Source organism: Heterodontus francisci, chromosome 24 (genome assembly GCF_036365525.1).
Source record: "Heterodontus francisci isolate sHetFra1 chromosome 24, sHetFra1.hap1, whole genome shotgun sequence".
Classification (NCBI taxonomy): Eukaryota; Metazoa; Chordata; class Chondrichthyes; order Heterodontiformes; family Heterodontidae; genus Heterodontus; species Heterodontus francisci.
Window position 1 is genome coordinate 31,829,295 of NC_090394.1, and position 20,803 is coordinate 31,850,097.

Here is a 20,803-nt window from a genome sequence, read left to right on the forward strand (position 1 = left end):
ACCTGCCCATAACACCTAATGGTTGTACCCACTCCCTTCTGATGTCAGCTTTGTAAATCTTTTTTTGCCCCAATAATAAAGTTTTAGGCACTACTCATCCTGGTTCATAAAATAAGATAAATCTGATAATTATAGCTACATAACGTTTGATTGGTATTTTCAATAGCAGTAAGAAACTAGCACTCGTGAGTGAAAATTAAAAAAACTGCTTTGAATATTGCAGGGAACTGGATACATTCCAAAGTTAGCAGCTATTTGATGATTGACATAATTGTTAGCCAACCGGAATTAGAAATGGACTGGCTGTCGTTTCTGATTGGAGAAAAGTAATTTCCGAAAGCTAATGGACGTAGATTTGGTGGGCTGAAAGTTGTGGTGGTGTTGGAGAGAGGAGAGGGTGACCTCTCATATTAATACTGAGTGCAAGGAGAAGTCAGAGGAAGTTTGGATATGACTGGAGTTTTGGTTTAAGAGGTTTGTGATCGTTAAATTTTGGCACTTAAAATCTGAGGAGGAGTCTGGCTGGAAGGACAGTGCGTGCAGCAAACACAGGTAAGTGTTTGGGTTTTGAAGTATTTGCTCCGCTAAGATAAGTTTTATTGTTTCATTGAGTCTGTATTCTTGTGCAAGCTGTTTATTGCAAAGTGCATTTTTTTTTCGCTGACCAGTCTGTTTTGCAACCTGCCTAAACTTTAAAAATTATGTATTTGCTATTGGTGTAATCAGTGTTTGTAAATATTTGAGGAGTGTTTTCCTTTAACGTGATTCTTTTGAAAGATCTTTCATATTGGGTCTGTGTGTTCCTGCGAAAATGTTTGAAGATACATTCCTCCAAGTTGTTCATTACTGGTTCTCATCTCTGGAAATACGAATCACTCACATGTGATATAATAAAGACCCAACCATGATATTCTGCTTTTAAAAGTTTGAAATCTCCTGCTTAAAACAAAGATGTTTCATCCCCTTTAAATAAAGATTCGCAAATTCTCGGAATCATTTTTTTAAGATGGTAATTTGCAAGTGTTTTGTTTGAACGCATTAGATTAGATTATTAGTATTTTAAAATCCCAAATTGTCTTAATGAAATGACTGCATGTTTACATCAGAAGTGCGCTTAACTTGCTGGAGTGATTTTTATTCTGCTTTATGGATACAAGCTATCAATTCTCTCCTTGACGTTGCAGTCACATTGGGGGGAAAAAACATTTGTGATGTGAATTGGCAAATGAATTGTAATTTTATTGTATGGAAATCCTTTTGTGCAGTAGATCATTTTATATGGACCATGAGCAATTGTGACAAGTGGACTGAACCTGACATTCTGTTTTCCTGATTTTACGTTCCAAAGTACACCATGGTGAACTTTAATGGGCATTAGTTTGAACATAGAGATTACAATTCTAGAGGATGATTTCATGCACTTCCTATTATGTTGTATGAGTTGGATCATGCTGCTATCTTGAATTCACCATGGCTGAAATTTAATGGTCCCCCCCCCCCCCCCCACCCCCCGGCAATGATGGGGCTGGTGGTGGTGGTGGTGGGAGAGGGGGCGGGGTGCCGCTCCCACCGTCTTCACACCTCGGCTGCAATTCTACGCAGGGCGGGGGTGAAAAATGGCCTGCCTGCGAATTAACTTGCCGTTTCAGGGCCTTCTCCTGCCGCTGCTGGTATTGTACCCATGGTGGCCGGACAGCAAAGGCCCAACAACCACGCCTGGTAAAACCAGGTAGCCTTCTTGCATGTTGGGGTTGGGGGTGGGGGGCCATCCTGATCAGGTATCCTGTGCCCCACGGAGGGCCACTGTCGAAGCCCCAACCACCCCCTCCGCATAATATTCCCTCTCCCCCCTCCGCCACCTTCCCTTTCCTCCCTCCGCCACCTTCCCTTTCCCCCCTCCGCCACCTTCCCTTTCCCCTCAACGCATAACGTTCTCCTTCCTCTTCCTTCTGAGGCTGGGTGTAGTCCCAGCTAGTGCTACTGCTCCCAATGCCTCTGTTGGGACTGAGAGCTGTCAGCAGGCTGATTGATTTGCTGGCAGTTCCATTAGGCAGGATTTCCTGCCTCAAGGAGGTGCAAGTCCCGCCCAAGACCAATTAAGGGCCTGGGGAGCGATAAATCCCAGCATAGCTCCCCTGGCCCAGCAGAGGTGGTCTCGCCACCGACTTTTCAGCTAGTGGGTGGGTCCTCCCGCCCAATGTAAAATTTAGGCACATGGCAAAGAAGGTAGCATGGACATTAATCCTGGTAAATACAAATCTCCATGGGAGCAATTCAGAATAGTAAAGAGCGTCCCCAATTTTCGCATCACTGATTTTCATCGGCCAGTAATGGCAAACGTGCCTTCAGCTGCCTAGGCCTTAAGCTCTAGAAATCCCTCCCAAAACCACTCTGCCTCTCTGTGTCTCTCGGGCATTCAAGAGCATCTTAAAACCTATCCAAAGTTCCGAAGAAGGGTCACTGACCCGAAACGTTAACTCTGCTTCTCTTTTCACAGATGCTGCCAGACCTGCTGAGTGGTTCCAGCATTTCTTGTTTTTATTTCAGATTTCCAGCATCCGCAGTATTTTGCTTTTATTAAAACCTATCCTATTGTCCAAGCTGTGCAAGTATTTTCTTAGAAGTCTCAGTATCAAATATTGTTTGAGAATGCTCCTGTGATGCATCTTGGAATGTTTTACCATTGTTCTGAAAGTGTTTTGTTAAAAATATTTTTTAAAAGGAATTTTTAGTTAAGCTGGATAAATGTTTTTTAATCACGAGGGCACTGAGGGAAACAGATTGGAAACAATGTCGCTAATTGTCACGTGGCTCGGGTTAGGCTTCGTGCAGAATCCCTGGAAGTGGGCGGAAAAGTCGCAAGTGCATCTTTGGACAAGCCCAGTAGTAGCAGAGCACATCTGGGTCTGCAGAAAACTGACAAGTTTTCTGGTTGTGTGTCAGTGTATGTTTACCTTCTGGAGGAAAACACCAGATTCTTGCTGAATGTTTATAAAGTCAAGTCTGTTGTAGAAGGAGAGAATTCCAAGGAAGAACCAAAGGCTACAACCCAGCTTCCTTTCCTGCAATTCCCTAAAAGATTCTGTGAAGTTCACTGTGTCGATTTGTCTTCTTTCCTGTATTTGAGAAAGGCCTACTAAGTTACTTTTTAATGCCACCTGAAGAGAATTGTTCTGGAAGACTCTGGTGACCTGTCTGCATGTGCTCGGAGGTTGGACTGTGTGCTAGTTTTGTGCAGCGTGTCTCATCTGCTATTTTTTTTCCAGGGTGGTCAAGTGATCTGCCCGGGTGTGTAGTTTTTGTTTGTAATAGAGCTCTGATCTAAACATCCTTTTTTTATTTTTTCGGTTAACTGGTGTGTGTGAGTGTGAAGGGACTAAGATAAAAAGTGACTAAAATTTTGTTTAGGGTAGAAAGGGGACTTTTTAAAATTTAATGTTGCATTATATAAAATGTAATCTGTGATATTTTTACTTCATTACCAGTTAAGACTTGTTTTATAATCTGATTTTGTTATTCAATAAAGAAACCTGGTTAGTGTGTTCGATTCTGGAAAAATAGTGTATCTGAGTGATTGTTTCATTAAGTGGGAAAATTTTAAAATGTTGTAACCCATGGAGAAGTGGGACTGAATTAACAGTGCACTCCTCCAGCCTTGGTTGTTACACCATGTTAAAAGTGTTATATAAATGCAAATTGTTGCTGCCCAAGAACAGATACTGTGATCGATTTAACAAAATACTGCAAATGCTGGAAATCTGAAATAAAAGCAAAAAAGGCAGCCAATACTCAGCAGGTCAGGCAGTATCTGTCGAGAGAGAAACAGAGTTAACATCTACAGGTTGAACACCTTTTCGTTGACCTGAAACATTAGCTGGAATTCATGGCAACAAAGAGCCTGTCCACCAGTTGAAAAGTTAGGTGATTTTTTTTTTTGCGTGGCGCAGGCCCTTAATTGGCCTTGGGTGGGACTTCGTTCCTTCTGAGGAACCACTGGGAGTGGTGGCCACTGCTGGGACTGCACCCAATCCAGAGCAGCATCATGGTTGCCAACCCCAAAAAGTAAAGGCCTGCTCGGGTATGCAATTGAAACCCGACCCGGTTGAGTCCTTTGATTTTTTTTTTTCCCGTGCCCAACCCAACCCGACCTGAGTACCAGAATGAAGTTCATTCGATCAAAGAGGTTGTGCTCTATCTTCAATGGAATGGAGACGTTCACTCGCTCACTGCAGACTAGTGCGGAGTCCGGATTCACGTTTCCCGCCTTGATGTCCTGGCTGTTCAAATTTCGAGGCTTTTCCCTCCCTGAACAAAAGGCAGCACTGTGTCCGACCCAGCCTGACCTGACCCGAGCCCGGAAGAGAGACCTAACCCGAACCCAACACATATCGCGGGTCTGGTCTGGTTCGGGGCAGGTAGCCATGCTCTATCGAAAAGGTTGTTGGGGTTTTAGGCTTTGCCGGGACAATTGTCTGGCGCCGAGATGGGGTGGGGTCGTTCAGGAGAGCAGTGGGAAGTGTTCCATCAGGGGCTGCTTGTGCTGCTGGGGGGGGGGGGGTGCCCTCTGTAGGGCACAAGGTGCCCGATCAGGAGGCTGCCTGGTATTACTGTGACACCTCCTCAATTGAGGAAGTGCCCGGCTGCTGCTGCTAATATACCATAAATAATTGGCCACTTGAGGGCTTCAATTGGGTTGGGGCGGGTGAGCCATTTTCAAACCCCCTGTCATGCTTGTAAAATGATAGCAGGGGTAGGTAGGCAATGGGAACAGCACCCTCCACCCCTCTGCCTCCCACTCGATTTTGGTCTCCCTCCCTCCTTCAGCCCGCTCCCTGGGGTTGGGGGCGGGCTGCATAAAGTTCTGGCTATTTGCTCTGTTTCTCTCTCCACATGCTGCCAGATCTGCTGAGTACTTCCAGCATTTTGTCTTTGTTATTGTGGTAGACTGATGAGTATTGTAGTCAATGTCCTGTGATGCAGCACTCCTTTTAGTGCACCTTGAATTGATAGGCAGAGTGAACCCTCCCAGGGTCGAAACTGAGGACATCCTGGTCTTGATATCAACACTCAGTCTGAGCTACCTGGTGCTCCCTAAATATAAGACATCAAATCCATGGGCAGTCTTGCTGCTAAATATTCATTCATTTGAAAGTTTGTGACCCACTTGTAAACACAGAAATGTAAAAGATGCATTTTATGTAATTCTTAGTGCTTCAGTTATCTAACAGGTCATAAGTGCAGAAGTACCTCTGCAAAACGTATTTATGGTAGTCAATAGGGAAAGAGGAAGTAAACATGTAGTGATCATGTGTATAAGATTTATTTTACTGCGTGATAAGGTATTATTGTGTGCAGAAAAAAACAAAAATCCATTGTATTAACTGGACATTTATTCTTTAGAATTGCATTCTGGTTAGCAGTGGCAAAGGAGGGGCATGTACATTTCCTTTGTACCACTGCATTGTGCAAACTGCAATATCAATATAGTCCATCATTCTTCATGCTTTAAGGCTTATTCGTAAACAGTTGTCAGCAAATGTCCTGAGGTTTTAGCCCTAATTGTATAGAAGTCTTATAACTAGTCATTGTAAATAAAATTGGTAACTTGAAACTGAAGAATATTTAGTAACAGAATCTTGAGATAGCCATTAATTTGCTTCACCCCCCCCCCCCACCCCCCTCCCCATCCCACCAAATATTGAAGATTACAGTTTATAATGAATTTCCTTGTGTTTATATCTGAAAGAGTCTAGTTGGTTTTCAGTCATAGCCCTGGTGCCAAGCACCAAAGAGCCTCAAAAACTTAAATTACATAGAATTTACTGCACCGGAACAGGCTATTCGGGCCTAATAGGGATATGGTGGTATTTCTGGTAACACAAACATCCTCTCACCTTGCTTCATCTCAACCTATCAATCTACCCTTCTTTTGCGTTCTCTAGCTTCCCCTCAAAAGCATCTATGCTATTTGCCTCAACCATTCCATCTGGTAGCCAGTTTGACATTTTCACCAGTCGCTGAGTAAAGTAGTTTCTTCTGAAGTTGGCCAGCAGGGGGATCACGTGACCGACTGGTTTGGCCAGGTCTGTTCTGTGTATTGTCTGGGAGCAGGGGATAGCTCCTTTGTTCCAACACTGTCTGCTAATATGCAAAAATGTCTTTCCCACCAGGGGTCTGGCAATTCCTTGTAACAGGCCTTCTCTTCCCAGCAACAATTTGAAATTTAATGTCCATGTGGCAAAATTAATATGCCTCATACTTGGTAGGTGGGAGCCTGCATGACACACACAAATAATCTTTCTGCATCTGGTAGTAGGGAGGACTGACTTCACTGCACAAAGCAAATTAAAATTGGACAATTAAATCAGTTCCTGCTGTTGGTTCCCATAGCTTGATGCCCCATAAGACCAATCTAAAGGATGTCTAGAGATCAGTTCATGTTCTGAGAGGTCTCCAGATGCAGATGGAGGAAGCAAATGGGTCAATGTTCATTATCAGGGCTGGAATTAGCCTGCATGCTGCTGGAATACAGATTCAGTACATATTTCATCCATTTGACAAGAATAATTGAATAATTTTGACCTTTTTCTATTCCTAGCTGAAAACATCAAACATTTGGCTGGTGAATGTGTTATTTTTGATTTTACTTATTTTGTCAGTCAGCTAATACAAAAGCAAAATACTACGGATGCTGGAAATACTCACCAGGATCTGTGGAAAGAGAAGCAGAGTTAACCACATGATTCAGATGAAAGGTTTAGATGAACTTTACTGCAGTTTTTAAAATTGATTTAATGTCCTTATGGCTAGTTTCATCAAATCATACTTAAAGTTGATTATTTCCCAACCCAGAAATTTTATAGATACATATTAGCACGGATAGAAGATTGGCTGACTGACAGAAAACAGAGAGTATGCATAAATAGGTCCTTTTCTGATTGGCAAGATGTGACAAGTGGAGTCCCGCAGGGGTCTGTGCTGGGGCCTCAACTTTTTACAATTTATATCAATGACTTAGATGAGGGGAGCAATGGCATGGTAGCTAAATTTGCAGATGACACAAAGATAGGTAAGAAAGTATGTTGTGAAGAGAACATAAGGAGCTTGCAGACCAATTATAGATAGGTTGAGTGAGTGGGCAAAAATCTGGCAGTTGGAGTATAATGTAGGAAAATGTGAAGTTGTTCACTTTGGCAGGAAGAACAAAAAAGCAGAGTATTACTTAAATGGAGAATGACTGCAGAACTCCAAGATGCAGAGGGATCTAGGTGTTCTAGTGCACGAGTTACAAAAAGTTAGTATGCAGGTACAGCAAGTAATAAAGAAGGTTAATGGAATGCTATCCTTTATTATGAGAGGAATTGAAAATAAAAGTAAAGATGTTATGCTTCTGTTATACAGGGCATTGGTGAGACCACATCTCGAATACTGTGTGCAGTTTTGGTCTCCTTATTTAAGGAAGGATGTGAATGTGTTGGAGGCGGTTCAGAGGAGGTTTACTAGATTGATACCTGGAATGAGCGGGTTGTCTTGTGAGGAAAGGTTGGACAGACTGGGCTTATTTTCACTGGAGTTTAGAAGAGTGAGGGGAGACTTGATTGAAGTATAGAAGATCCTGAACGGTCTTAACAGGTGGATGTGGAAAGAATGTTTCCTCTTGAGGGAGAGTCCAGAACTAGGGGGCACTGTTTTAAAATTAGGGGCTGCCCTTTTAGGACTGAGATAAGGAGAATTTTTTTTCTCTGAGAGTTGTGCGACTTTGGAACTCTCTGCCTTAGAAGGTGGTGGAGGCGGGGTCATTGAATAATTTTAATGCGGGGGTAGATAGATTCTTGTTAGGCAAGGGAATCAAAGGTTATTGGGTAGATGGGAGTGTGGACTTCGAAACACAAACAGATCAGCCATGATCTATTAAATGGTGCAGCTGGCTAGAGGGGCCAAATGGCCTACTTCTGCTCCTTTGTCCTATGTACTTTTGATAAAATATGTAACGTATTTTTATCACAAGCAGGGTGACAATTCAGATAACTTAGTTAAAATTAAGTTTTCGTGTTACACCGTTTAAATAATCATTAAAACCCCACAATTTCTTCTTTAATGAGGGGATATAATCCAATAGATTGTCAGTGTTCTGTTGGCTTCCTGCACTTGTTCACTCACATTCATTACTTCCTCCATAGGACAAAAGTAAGTCAGACAATTAGAACTCTTCAAATACTGTCTGGTGACTGTAAGAGTCAAAAGTAGCTGGCAGTGGTTATATCAAGACACACAAACTGACCAGTCAGCATGTAAACAAACTCATTATCTGATACTAACCAAAGTGTTGAGACTTATACAATAAATGGTAAATCTGGTCATATGTTCCATCATTTAATGGGCAGCTGGGAATGGAATTAGCCACACAATGACACAGTTTGAACAATGGAACAGGAGTGGGCCATTCAGCCTATCAAGTCTGCCTGCCTGCCATTCAGTACGATCATGGATGATTATCCACTTCAGTGCCTCTTTCCCACACTATCCTCATTAAAGGCCTGCTCGAGTCTGCAAAAAAAACCCCGACCCGAACCCGACCCGGCCTGAGTCCTTCCATTTTTTCCCGCACCCGACCCGGCCCGACCATCAGTTATCTTACCTTCCGTTTTTCACTTAGTTATTTTAAGCTTGTGCAGATCAGCAACAAACAAAATCACCTTTTCTAATCCAAAAATTAAATTAACAGTGGAGCCACTTATTGGTGATGGAGCGTGTCCGACCTGAAACTGACACGTCGTCGGGTCCCATCGGGTTCGGGTTGGGTAGCAGGCCTTTACCTCATATCCCCTTATGTCATTTGTATTTAGAAATCTGTTAATCTCTTCTTTAAACATACTCAATGACTGAGCTTCCACAGCCCTCTGGAGTCGAGAATTTCAAAGATTCACAACCCTCTGAGTAAAGAAATTTCTCCTCATCTCTGTCCTAAGTGGCCTCCCCATTATTTGAAATTGTGTCCCCTGGTTCTAGACTCCCCAACCAGGGGAAACATCTTAGCTGCATTTACCCTGTTTATCCCTTTAAGTATTTTGTAGGTTTCAGTGAGATCACCTCTCATTCTTTGAAACTCTAAAGAATACAGGCCTAGTTTCCCCAATCTCTCTTCATAGGACAGTCCAGGAACAAGTCTGGTGAATCTTCGTTGCACTCTCTCTATGGCAATAATATCCTTCCTAAGGTAAGGGGACCAAAACTGCACACACAACTCCAAGCGCAGTCTAACCAAGGTTCAATACTCCTGTATTGGTGTCAACCACATTGGTGCGGGGTCTGGAGTCACAAACCAGGAAAGGGTGGCAGGTTTCTTTCCCAAAAGAACATTAATCATCCATTTGGGTTTTTCGGGCAGCTTCATGGTCACTTTTACTGATCAACTTTTTTTCGACTTTAAATTTTTAAACTATTTAAATTTTCAAACCTGCTGTGATGGAATTTGAATTTACATTCTCTGGATTATTCGTCCAGGCCTCTTGCGCATCCCCAATTTTAATCACCCCTACCACTGGTGGCTGTGCCTTCAGCTGCTTAGGCCCTGAGTTTTGGAATTCCCTTCCTAAACCTCTCTACCTTTCTCCCCACCTTTTTTAAGACTTTTTTTTTAAGATTCCAGTCCCCACAAAAATGTGGTTGACTCTTAACTGTCCTTTGAAGTAATCTAGCAAGTCACTCAGTTGTATCAAACCACTACAAAAGAATAGCAGGAATAAAAGTGGACACACCAGTTTGCAGTGGTTCTAGAAGGCAAACCCCCAACAATGCAGGTCAACTGGGGATGGGCAATAATTATTGACCTTGCCAGTGATGCGTACATCTGAATAATGCTTCACTGTGATTGCTGCACCATTTTTTTTTCCACGGGAAGATTTTCTTTTCAGCAAATCTATCTTCCCGATCCAGCACTGTGTAGAGTTTGTCATAAGCAATTGAATGATTTTCAAGAATAATTGTCGGCATTGAAAAGCGAGCATTGAGAAAAGCGCTACATAGGAACAGGAGTAGGCCATTTAGTCCCTCAAGCCTGTTCCGCCATTCAATGAGATCATGGCTGATCTGCGACCTATCTCCATATACCCACCTTGGTGTACAAGGCACAATTTCAAAGTTTGCAAATGATGCGAAACTTGGAAGCATTGTGAACTGTGAGGAGGATAGTGTAGAACTTCAAAAGAACATAGACAAGTTGATAGAATGGGCAAACAGGTGGCAGATGAAGTACAATGCAGAGAGATGTGAAGTGGTTCATTTTTGGTAGGAAGAACATGGAGAGACATTATAGAATAAAGAGGGTACAATTCTAAAGGGGGTGCAGGAGCAGAGGGACCTAGGTGTATATGTGCATAAGTCATTGAAGGTAGCAGGATAGATTGAGAGAGCGGTTAATAAAGCATACAGTATCCTGGGCTTTATTAATAGGGGCATAGAGTACAAGAGCAAGGAAGTTATGTTGAACTTGTATAAGACACTAGTTCGGCCTCAGCTGGAGTATTGCTTCCCGTTCTGGGCACTGCACTATAGGAAAGACATGAGAGCATTGGACAGAGTACAGAAAAAATTCACGAGAATGGTTCCAAGGATGAGGAATTTCAGTTATGAAGATAGATTGGCGAAGTTAAGACTGTTTTCCTTGTAGAAGAGAAGGCTGAGAGGTGATTTGATAGAGGTATGCAAAATCATGAGGAGTCTGGACAGAGTAGATAAAGAGAAACTGTTCCCACTTGTGAAAGGATCGAAAACGAGCGGGCACAGATTTGAAGTATTTTTTAAGAGAAGCAAAAGCGACATGAGGATAAACTTTTTCATGCAGCGAGTGGTTAAGGTCTGGAATGCTCTGCCTGAGAGTGTGATGGAGGCATGTTCAATTGAAGCATTCAAAAGGGAATTAGACTGTTATATGAAAAGGAGGAATGTGCAGGGTTACGGGGAGAAGACAGGGGAATTGGTCTTTCGCAGAGCTGGTGCAGACATGATGGGTTGAATGGCCTCCTTCTGCACTGTAAGGATTCTGTGATTCTGTAAGATCCTTCTTTAAAACCTATCTCTTTGGCCAAACCTTTGGTCATCTGTCCTAATATATCCTTATATGGCTCGGTGCCAAATTTTTTTGCTAGTATTCCTGTGTTTACTGTCTTACTACATTTAATGGATATTTTTGTTAGTGCATGATGACCCCTTTAAGAAAAAATATGTATTTTTGTAAATATATGTTGAAATTGCCTTTTTGGAGAAGAAGGCAGGTCAATTTTGAAAATTTGAATGTGTTATTCCTTAATTATGTTGTTTGTCTGTCTGGTTGGGGTTTTTGCTTTCGAAGAGGGAAGATTTAGAGGAGACCTGATTTAAAATTATGAATGGGTTGAACAGGGCAGATGTGAAGAGAACGTTTCCATTTGTGACAGAATCCAAAACTGGGGGCCATAAATACAAGATAATTAATAAATAAAAGCAAAATACTGCGGATGCTGGAAATCTGAAATAAAAACGAGAAATGCTGGAAATACTCAGCAGGTCTGGCAGCATCTGTGGAGGGAGAAGCAGAGTTAACGTTTCAGGTCGGTGACCCTTCTTCGGAACTCAGTTAGAATCTGGAACTTGTAGCAAGCAGCTGAGGCAAATAGCTTGGATCCTTTCAAAAGGAAGCTGGACAAGTACATGAGAAAAGGGAATAGAAAGATATGCTGATAGGCTGAGATGAGTTAGATGGAATGGGAGGAGACGTGTGTGAAGTATAAACACCAGCACAGATTAGTTGTGCGGAATGGCCTGTTTCTGTGCTGCATTGTCTATGTAATTCTATGTTATATATTAACAAATGAAATTATTTTTTAACTTCCAGACTTTCACTGTCCTATAGTTTTTAAGTGTAGTGTGTCTTCCCCAGGCCTACACCAATACCACACTAATCGAACTTGTAGAATATGCACAGAGAAATTGTATGAATAACCCACACTTAGCAAAAAAAAAGGTTTTATTTATAAAACCTCCCATTTTTGTCTAAGTTTTAGTGTTATATTAGCTACTTTAATTCTATTATACTACACAAGTGTTTTAAAATCAGTATTCACTCCCTCTCTAAGGGCTCTTGCAGTTTAGATTTGATACATTTTACTGCAGTAGTTGTTCTAAGAGAGATGCCTGAGGGAGAGACCAAGCCATTCAATTCAAACACAAGCATTTTGTAACAAATATTGACATTTTAAGTTATTTCAATTCATTAGCCCCAGTCTCTCTTTTTGAAGAAATTTATCAGCTTGCCTTGTTTAGGTAAGTATGTCTTGGAGCTTTCAAAGGGATTACTTCTGACAGATGTGCTGCTGAGAAACTAAACCACCATGTAAGGAAGTAATTTGCATCATAGTTTAGCACTATAATTGCAAACTATTATGTTCTAATACTTGAGCCAGCAAAGCTTATTAACTCCTGTTTAAAAACATCATGTTGCTGCCACTTTCCACTTGTTCTTTGCTGTCTAATGAACTTGTTCGAATTCGAAGTTTAAGTCAACATCCAGCATAATGTTATTCTGGCACCTTTTCTGAAGACAAAGGAGACATCATAGAATGATGCAGCACAGAAGGAGGCCATTGGGCCCATTGTGTTTGTGCTGGCTCTTTGTAAGAGCTATCCAATTAGATCTGCTGCTCCTGCCCATTCCCCATAGCCCTGCAATTTGTTTCACTTCAACTATTTATCCAATTCCCTTTTGAAAGTTACCATTTGATTCTGCTTCCAGCACCCTTTTCAGGCAGTGCATTCCAGATCGTAACAACTCACTGTGTAAAAATAAATTCTCCTCCTCTTCCCCCAGCCAACAGACACCCTCCCTCCCACCCACCCCAACCACCCCCATTCTAACAGTTTTTTTCTATCAACATTCTTTGTAGGAGGGTGCGCGACAAAACTGGTTCGATACAATAAAACTGGAGAGGGTGCTCTTTTTCCCTGGGCAGCCTATGAATTTTACCTAGATACCAATAGTAAAATACTGCAGATGCTGGAACTCCTGAAATATAAACAGAAAATGCTGGGGCTACTGCACAGGCCAGGCAGCACCTGTAAAAGAGCACATCTCCACAGATGCTGCCTGGTCTGAGTATTTCGTATATTTTCTGTTCATAATTTTACCTAGATATCTGGTCAAGTGAAAAGACTCCTGGAATACCAGATGCTTGGGCTCATCTGGGAGAATAGTCTAAAATACTGAAGCCAAAAAAAAAAGAGGGGAAAAATAGTGTTAAGAAACCCCAATCGCCCAGCACCCAATCTTTTTCACACCTCCTCACCTGCGTCGTTCGATATGACTGTTGCTAATAGCTGCAAAGCACAATTATATGACACAGATCAATTTGCACGCCTGCAGAGGACCTAAATGATCTGATCCATTTGGAATGTCCAATTTCTCATAACTTCTCAGAGCTGCACAAATTCAAGCCTTGTGGTCCATTCTTGTGTTTATGCTCTACACAAGGCTCCTCCTGCTCTATTTCATCTCGCCTTATCCACATAACCTTTTTTTCCTTTTCTGCCTCACGTGTTTATCAAGCTTCCCCTTAAATATATCTATGCTAGTTGCCTCAATTTACGATATATGGTAGCGGGGCTATTTTATACACAATCAATGCAGATCTATTGATGTGAACTGCACTGCAAGATCTAAAGTGCGCATAAAAAGTACCAGAAGCAAGCGACAAAGCATTTATATTTTCCAAACCACCCTGTGTTTATTGGTTGCTTCCTCATTAAGCTCTTTGTGTAACTCAGTTATTCCATACTTCCCTAAATCGGTTCCTTGTTTTGTGACTTTATCTGAATTGAAATACCTTTTCTCGAACAAGAAAAAGCTGGTTACTGAGATTATCTAAAGCTCATAATAATGCACATTAACATGCCCTGGTACAGAGAGAACATTCTGTATTCAAACTGCTTGAATGCCAGGGTCTGAAGCCTTTACACAAAGGGTTCACTTGATGTGTTTAAGTTTTCTCAGAGTGGTAAACTGCAAGAAGGAGCCTTGCAATTACCTTTGAACACAGTTGTCATTTATTAGCCGTTTGGAGGACAATGCTGAGTTTGTTAAGAGCCAGTCATTGGGCTACAAGGGAAGAGCTGTAGACCAATATGAAGTCGAGCTGTTTAATTCTACCTCTTTATGACCTCGGCTTCTCAGTAAAGAGCACTTTCTGTTCCACTGAAAAATCTTTAAAAGACCTTTCACATCTTTTACACCAAAGAACCATGGCTAAATTTGATTGTGGGTAATATGTGTCCTCCAATTAATTCTTCACTGACAACAACAAACTAAAAGTAAATTGAAAAAGACATTGTTCAACCTGCCACAGGATTCACACTGTACACTCAGTGCTGTTGCAAGTCATGGCTGTGCAAAAATCCTGATCTTTTCCCTCTCTGGTCTCAGTAGAGGACCTATGGAACAGAGAAACATAGAAAATAGGAGCAGGAGTAGGCCATTCAGCCCTTCGAGCCTGCTCCGCCATTCATCACGATCATGGCTGATCATCCAACCCAGTAACCTGTTCCCGCTTTCCCCCCCATATCCTTTGATCCCTTTAGACCCAAGAGCTATAACTCCTTGAAAGCATACAATGTTTTGGCCTCAACTGCTTTCTGTGGTAGCGAATTCCACAGGCTCACCACTCTCTTGGTAAAGAAATTTCTCCTCGTCTCAGTCCTGAAAGGTTTACCCCGTATCCTTAGACTATGACCCCTGGTTCTGGGCTCCCCCACCATCGGGAACATCCTTCCTGCATCTATCCTGTCAAGTCCTGTTAGAATTTTATAGGTTTCTATGAGATCCCCCGTCACTCTTCTGAACTCCAGCGAATATAATCCTAACCGACTCAATCTCTCCTTATACGTCAGTCCCGCCATCCCAGGAATCAGTCTGGTAAACCTTCGCTGCACTCCCTCTATAGCAAGAACATCCTTCCTCAGATAAGGAGACCAAAACTGCACACAATATTCCAGGTGTGGCCTCACCAAGGCCCTGTATAATTGCAGCAAGACATCCCTGGTTAGAGCAAGTAATTTTAGTGTCAGATCCAAACTGCAGCTGTATTACAGTATTTTGTTTATATAAAGAAATCAATTGAGTCCATTGTTTAATGGTTAACCATGAATTGCAACAAAGAATCAGCTGGCGACCAATCTGTACCTGAATTAAGTTAACAGGCTACAGTCTGGTCATATTTCAATCTCAATGTAACATCAGGCAATGAAACTGACACACAATACAAGTAGGATTTTTAAAACTCTGTGCAGGTTTACTGTGGACTCCATGGGGCAGGATTTTCTCTGGGGGCTTCTGAACCCCACCGTCGGGCCGAAATATGAGTCAGAAGCCCACACTGTAATTTTCCCCAGTGCAGCCAATTAATAGTCAGAGGCCATGCTCATTGTCCAATTAAGGACGGTGGGCAGTCTCTCAAAGCTGGAGGGACAGTCCAAGCCCTTCTAGCTTGAAAGGAGCAGCAGGCTGCAATGGAAGGTTAGTAAGAGAGTGCTTCAAAATAGAGGTGCCCTCTCTCCAACTTTTTTTAAAAGTTTAAATGGGTTTTGAAGCCAGGCCATGACAGGAGTGGGGTGGGTCCCTCTACAGGGTGACTGCTGCAGCACCCAGCCAGGCAGGGAGGGCCACTCGGCCCTCCTGGAGTGCTGGCCCCTGGCCTGCCTCCGGGAGGCTGCCTCCAAGCAGTTAGACTGGCCCCCTTCACCTGTGGAAGCCTGGAGGCCAACTGGAAAATCCCAGTTGACCTCCCTTAATTGGCTTAAAGTAGCCTTATAATTATCTTAATCAGCTACATGCCCTGAAGTCTTCCCCATCCTGCCTCCGTGAAGCTGGCCCGGGAGCAGCATGGTGCCAGGGAACTGGCACACAGGACAGTAGAGTGCTAGCCTGCCTTCAATCTTGACCTAGTGGGGCCTTTAAAGTAAGTCCCATATTCCTGTATATGCACCACTTATTATAAACGGTTTCCACTTCTAGACTCATTTTAAAAATGTACTGCCTCCGACCCAAGCTTCTATGTACAAGTTTTGGCAAATAAGTTGAAGAGTTGTCTCATTAAAGGTGCACACGTACTTACTGCAGTTGTGGCTCAGTGTTATTTCAAGTTATCAATGGGGGAGGGTGCATCACACCCAAGACTGAATCTGCATTCATGCATTGTCCACACATACACACTAGGTAGGAACGTTGGTCAGTTTTCCCTCCCTGATATTAAATTTTTGATTTGCACTGTTATAAATTCAATATTTATTTGGGTCCATTGGTGTCTGCTGTTCCCTGAAGTAGTATGGTCACCTTGTTATGGAAATTGACTCTCACTCCACCTTATCTACAAGTGTTGTAAAATGGTCAGGGAGTGTAACAACAATATGCTGTTGTGCTGTAGACAAGATCTCTGTCTTATGCAAGTATACTCCTTCAGTCTTTTCCAAAGAGATCAGGTTAAATCAAGGCAATGCATCACTTGGTTTGATTTCTAAGCTATCTCATTGCATTGTAAGCAAACCATACAGAACAGAGTATGATGGGCACTTGATAAAATCAGAACCACCTCTGCTTGCATACAATTGCCAAACAAAGAATCGTGGGCCGTTTACTTAATATAAAAGCACAAATTGACATCCTCGGTGATTGTGGTGTAATATCTTCCCTTATCCTGCTCAACCTCTCTGCAGCGTTCGACAGGGTTAATTGCACCCTCCTCCGGTGTCCAGCTCACTGGGGCTGCCCTTGCTTGGTTCCATTCTAGCCTATCCATTTGAACCAGAGCATCTCCCACAATGGCTCCTTTATCCACCTCACACTGATGCCTTCCAAGTCCCTCAAAGATTTATCCTTGATTCCCTCCTCCTCTTCATCTGCATACTGTCACACGGGGTCAGGTTTTAAATGTATGCTGACAGCACCCAGAACTAACTTTTCACCACCTCTCTCAACCCCTCAACTGTCTCTCTGTTGTCAGATATGGAGGGCTGAATTTTAACATTCCGACTTGCACACAGCGGGGGAGGCTAGCAAACGTGCTTGTCAGTGGCTCTTTAGCTCAGCCATGACATTTGCATCTGACTTCTGGTTTTCCCAACCAATTAGAGTGGGTGGGCATGATGATGATGCATTGTAGTCTATTTCAGCTCCACCATTTAAAGGGCTCCTGCGAGGGTCTGAATGGAAGCATTCCAGAAGAGTAAGAACTGAGCCAGCAGCTGGACAAATGATCAACGTGGAAAGACTGCACCATAGTTCTCTGAAGTATCCCTGAACATCATAGTGCAACTGCAAGGACCTGTGGGGGAGGTTCTTTTCCCTGTGGATGGGAGGAAGAAGGGAGCTGCAGAGAACAAGCAGGCATGGCTGGAAGTGGTAGAGGAGGTCAGCAGCAGGACTGTAGTTCCTCACTGCTGGATACAGTGTTGGAAGAGGTTTAATGAACTGATCAGGGCAGGAAAGGTGAGGGGCATGGCACATTCAAGTGCAAATCCCTCACCTTGGCCTTTTCCTGCACATCACTCTTCAGACCAGCACACCACCTTTTACAGGTTAACCTCTCTCTTCCTCTCTCTCCCTCTCGCGCTTGCTTCCCCCCACACCCGACTCACTGTCTTGCGCTTCGCTGTACAAGACAGCACAGAACACCAGGGAACCAGAGGTGGCCCTCCCCCTCCAGTGAGAGCCACTCTGACACCAGCAGAGGAGAAGTGCTGAGATAAGGCAGGTCTCCACATGCCTGACCATTGGGGATGGAGAGATGTGGGTCTCCCAGCGGCATGTTGACAGAATTAAATATCAAATACACACTCAGTCATGTAGACTGTATGTCACCAGCCACTGAAATATGATGATCTGCACTATGATGACTTAGAACCCTCTCATCTGGTTAGTTCTAATTCATGTCTTTCATCTCCCACAGGTCCCAAAACATCCCTGAGCAGCTGCCAATGGAGGAGGATGAAGACTCCTGAGGAAGCATTGTCACACAACTCGTGTGCATCCTCCACCAGTGCAAATACACACACCTCAGTGGAGCCAACAAATTGGATTGTCACTTGGTAAAGCACAAATCACAAGTTTGCAGGAGAATGTGTTGGAGAGAGTACAGCAGTGGAGAGTCCCTGCTGGAGGGTGCAGGATCATCCAAGCTCTGCTCAGCTGGGCATAGATGCTGAGCCTGTGGTTCATCAAAGAGGGCAATTCTGGAGCAGCGGAAAATGTGTGAGGTCCTGTCAGACTGTGCGCAGTGCAGCTGGAAAATGAAGAGAGATTGGAGGATTCCATCTCTAACATGTGCCATGATGTCTCAGGCATTCACACTACCGTCCACGGAAAGAGTGGCCACCTGCGTGGAGCATGAGACGCGGCAGACAACAGAGGGCATGCTTGCCCTGATCAATGGCTTGCAAATTCGGGCTGCTACCTTGAGTAAGATGCAGGAAAGCCTCACCTTGGCTCTTCAATGCCTCACCTGAAGTGCAGCAAAGTGCTCTCCTGCTCTTGGCTAACAGGGAAGGTGATGAAAGGGCACGTGGAAGTGAGGTCTTCTCTCACGTGCTCCATTCCCAGTCAGAGCCCCACATACTACCTCCTGTCAAGATGGCAGCGTTTGCCCTGCACAAAGGGCCTCATGGACTCCAAAACCCAGAGAACGTCAGCCAAGAGCACCTGAGCAGGCAGAGCAGGGGGATGAGCAACCTGCCCTGAGCTCTGCTAAAGCCACAAGGGTTGCACTAAATAGGATAATAGGGAAAGGATTTGTATTTGCACAAGGATGTTCACTTGGGTGTTTAAGACTGTCACATTTATGTCCCATGTTTATCAAGCCTAAACTTTATTTCAAAGCTCCAATTTCCTGTCTGTCCATTGCTGCCTGTCAAGTGGCCTTCTGCCTTGTGAAAAATAGTATGATAAGAGTTAAAGATGGGCATGGGGTATCAGAGAGGGATGGAATATTGACTGTGGGGATACGTTTTGTTGGGCGGTGAGGGCAGGGGTGCACAGTGGGCTTAAAATTGTTGTTTCAGGTGCTACACTGCCTCAGATTAGCTGAAATATGCCTGAATCCGTCTATCTGAGTATCCCTGGCAGCTAAATGAGGGCCACAGGCCTCACTGCTTCAGGCTCTTCCTCCTTAGAGTGGTCATCACCTTCCTCCTCCTGCAGCTCCAGTCCCCTCTGCTGTGCAAGGCACAGCAAATCACCATCATTCTGGAGACAAAAACAAGAAATGCTGGAATCACTCAGCAGGTCTGGCAGCATCTGTGGAAAGAGAAGCAGAGTTAACGTTTCGGGTCAGTGACCCTTCTTCGGAACTGACAAATATTAGAAAAGTCACAGATTATAAACAAGTGAGGTGGGGGTGGGGCAAGAGATAACAAAGGAGAAGGTGCAGATTGGACCAGGCCACATAGCTGACCAAAAGGTCACGGAGCAAAGGCAAACAATATGTTGATGGTGTGTTGAAAGACAAAGCATTAGTACAGATTAGGTGTGAATACACTGAATATTGAACAGCAGCAAGTGCAAACCTGATGAAAAACAACCTGAAAAAAACAGTGGGTAAGCAAACTGAACAAACTAAGATGAAATGAAATAAATGCAAAAAAAGATTGTAAAAAGGAAAGTTTAAAAAAAAGGAAGAAAAAATAACTAAAAATGAAAGTAAAATGGGGGGCTGTCATGCTCTGAAATTATTGAACTCAATGCTCAGTCCGGCAGGCTGTAGTGTGCCTAATCGGTAGATGAGATGCTGTTCCTCGAGCTTGCGTTGATGTTCACTGGAACACTGCAGCAATCCCAGGACAGAGATGTGAGCATGAGAGCAGGGGGGAGTGTTGAAATGGCAAGCAACCGGAAGCTCAGGGTCCTGCTTGCGGACTGAGCGGAGATGTTCCGCAAAGCGGTCACCCAGTCTGCACTTGGTCTCCCCAATGTAGAGGAGACCACACTGTGAGCAGCGAATACAGTATACTACATTGAAAGAAGTACAAGTAAATCGCTGCTTCACCTGAAAGGAGTGTTTGGGGCCTGGGATAGTGAGGAGAGAGGAGGTAAATGGGCAGGTATTACACCTCCTGCGATTGCAGGGGAAGGTGCCCTGGGACGGGGACGAGGTGGGGGGGGGGGGGGGTAATGGAGGAGTGGACCAGGGTGTCGCGGAGGGAACGATCCCTTCGGAATGCTGACAGGGGAAGGGAGGGGAAGATGCGACTGGTAGTGGCATCACGCTGGAGGTGGCGAAAATCATTCTGGAGACCCTTGCTGGTACATACTGAAGAACACCCCTCTATCTGTCCAACTATCTGAATCGCATCTTCAGCAACCCAATGACTTGCTCAATGACCACTGGTGCTCATGTGGCTCTGGGTGTACCTCTCCTGTGCATCAGTGATGGGTCTGCTCAGGTGTCATCAGCCGTGTACTTGGAGGGTATCCCTTTGTCTCTAAGGAGCCGTCCGCTGAATCTGCTTTGAGGTACGAAGATCTGTGGGGAAACTTGACTGTTCAGGGTGAAGGCATCACAGCAGCTTTGTGGATATCTTGTACAAACATGCATGATAATCTTTTGGCGGTTGCGTACCAGCTGAACGTTAATGGAGTGAAATCCCTTTCAGTTGCTGAATACTTTTTGGGCATCCTGATTGCCACATGTGTGCAGTCTCTGACCCCCTGTAACTGGGAATCCAGTCCAGAGCAGCAAATCTGAGGGTCCGCTTTCTGACAAGATTCATCAGTAGTGAAATAAAATCA

The 20,803-nt window shown here is 43.7% G+C and overlaps 1 long non-coding RNA gene across 2 annotated transcripts in view; it reads left to right on the top strand.

Moving 5' to 3' along the window:
* Positions 1–380: 380 nt before the first annotated feature.
* The window catches only part of LOC137383285 (uncharacterized), a 160,428-nt gene continuing 140,005 nt past the window's right edge, over positions 381–20,803 (top strand). The window contains exons 1-2 of one of the 2 annotated variants that reach the window (XR_010977373.1): positions 381–552; positions 17,970–18,478. This is a non-coding gene — a long non-coding RNA (uncharacterized lncRNA). The remainder of the gene's footprint in view (positions 553–17,969; positions 18,479–20,803) is intronic. The other variant, XR_010977374.1, reaches the window with a different exon arrangement.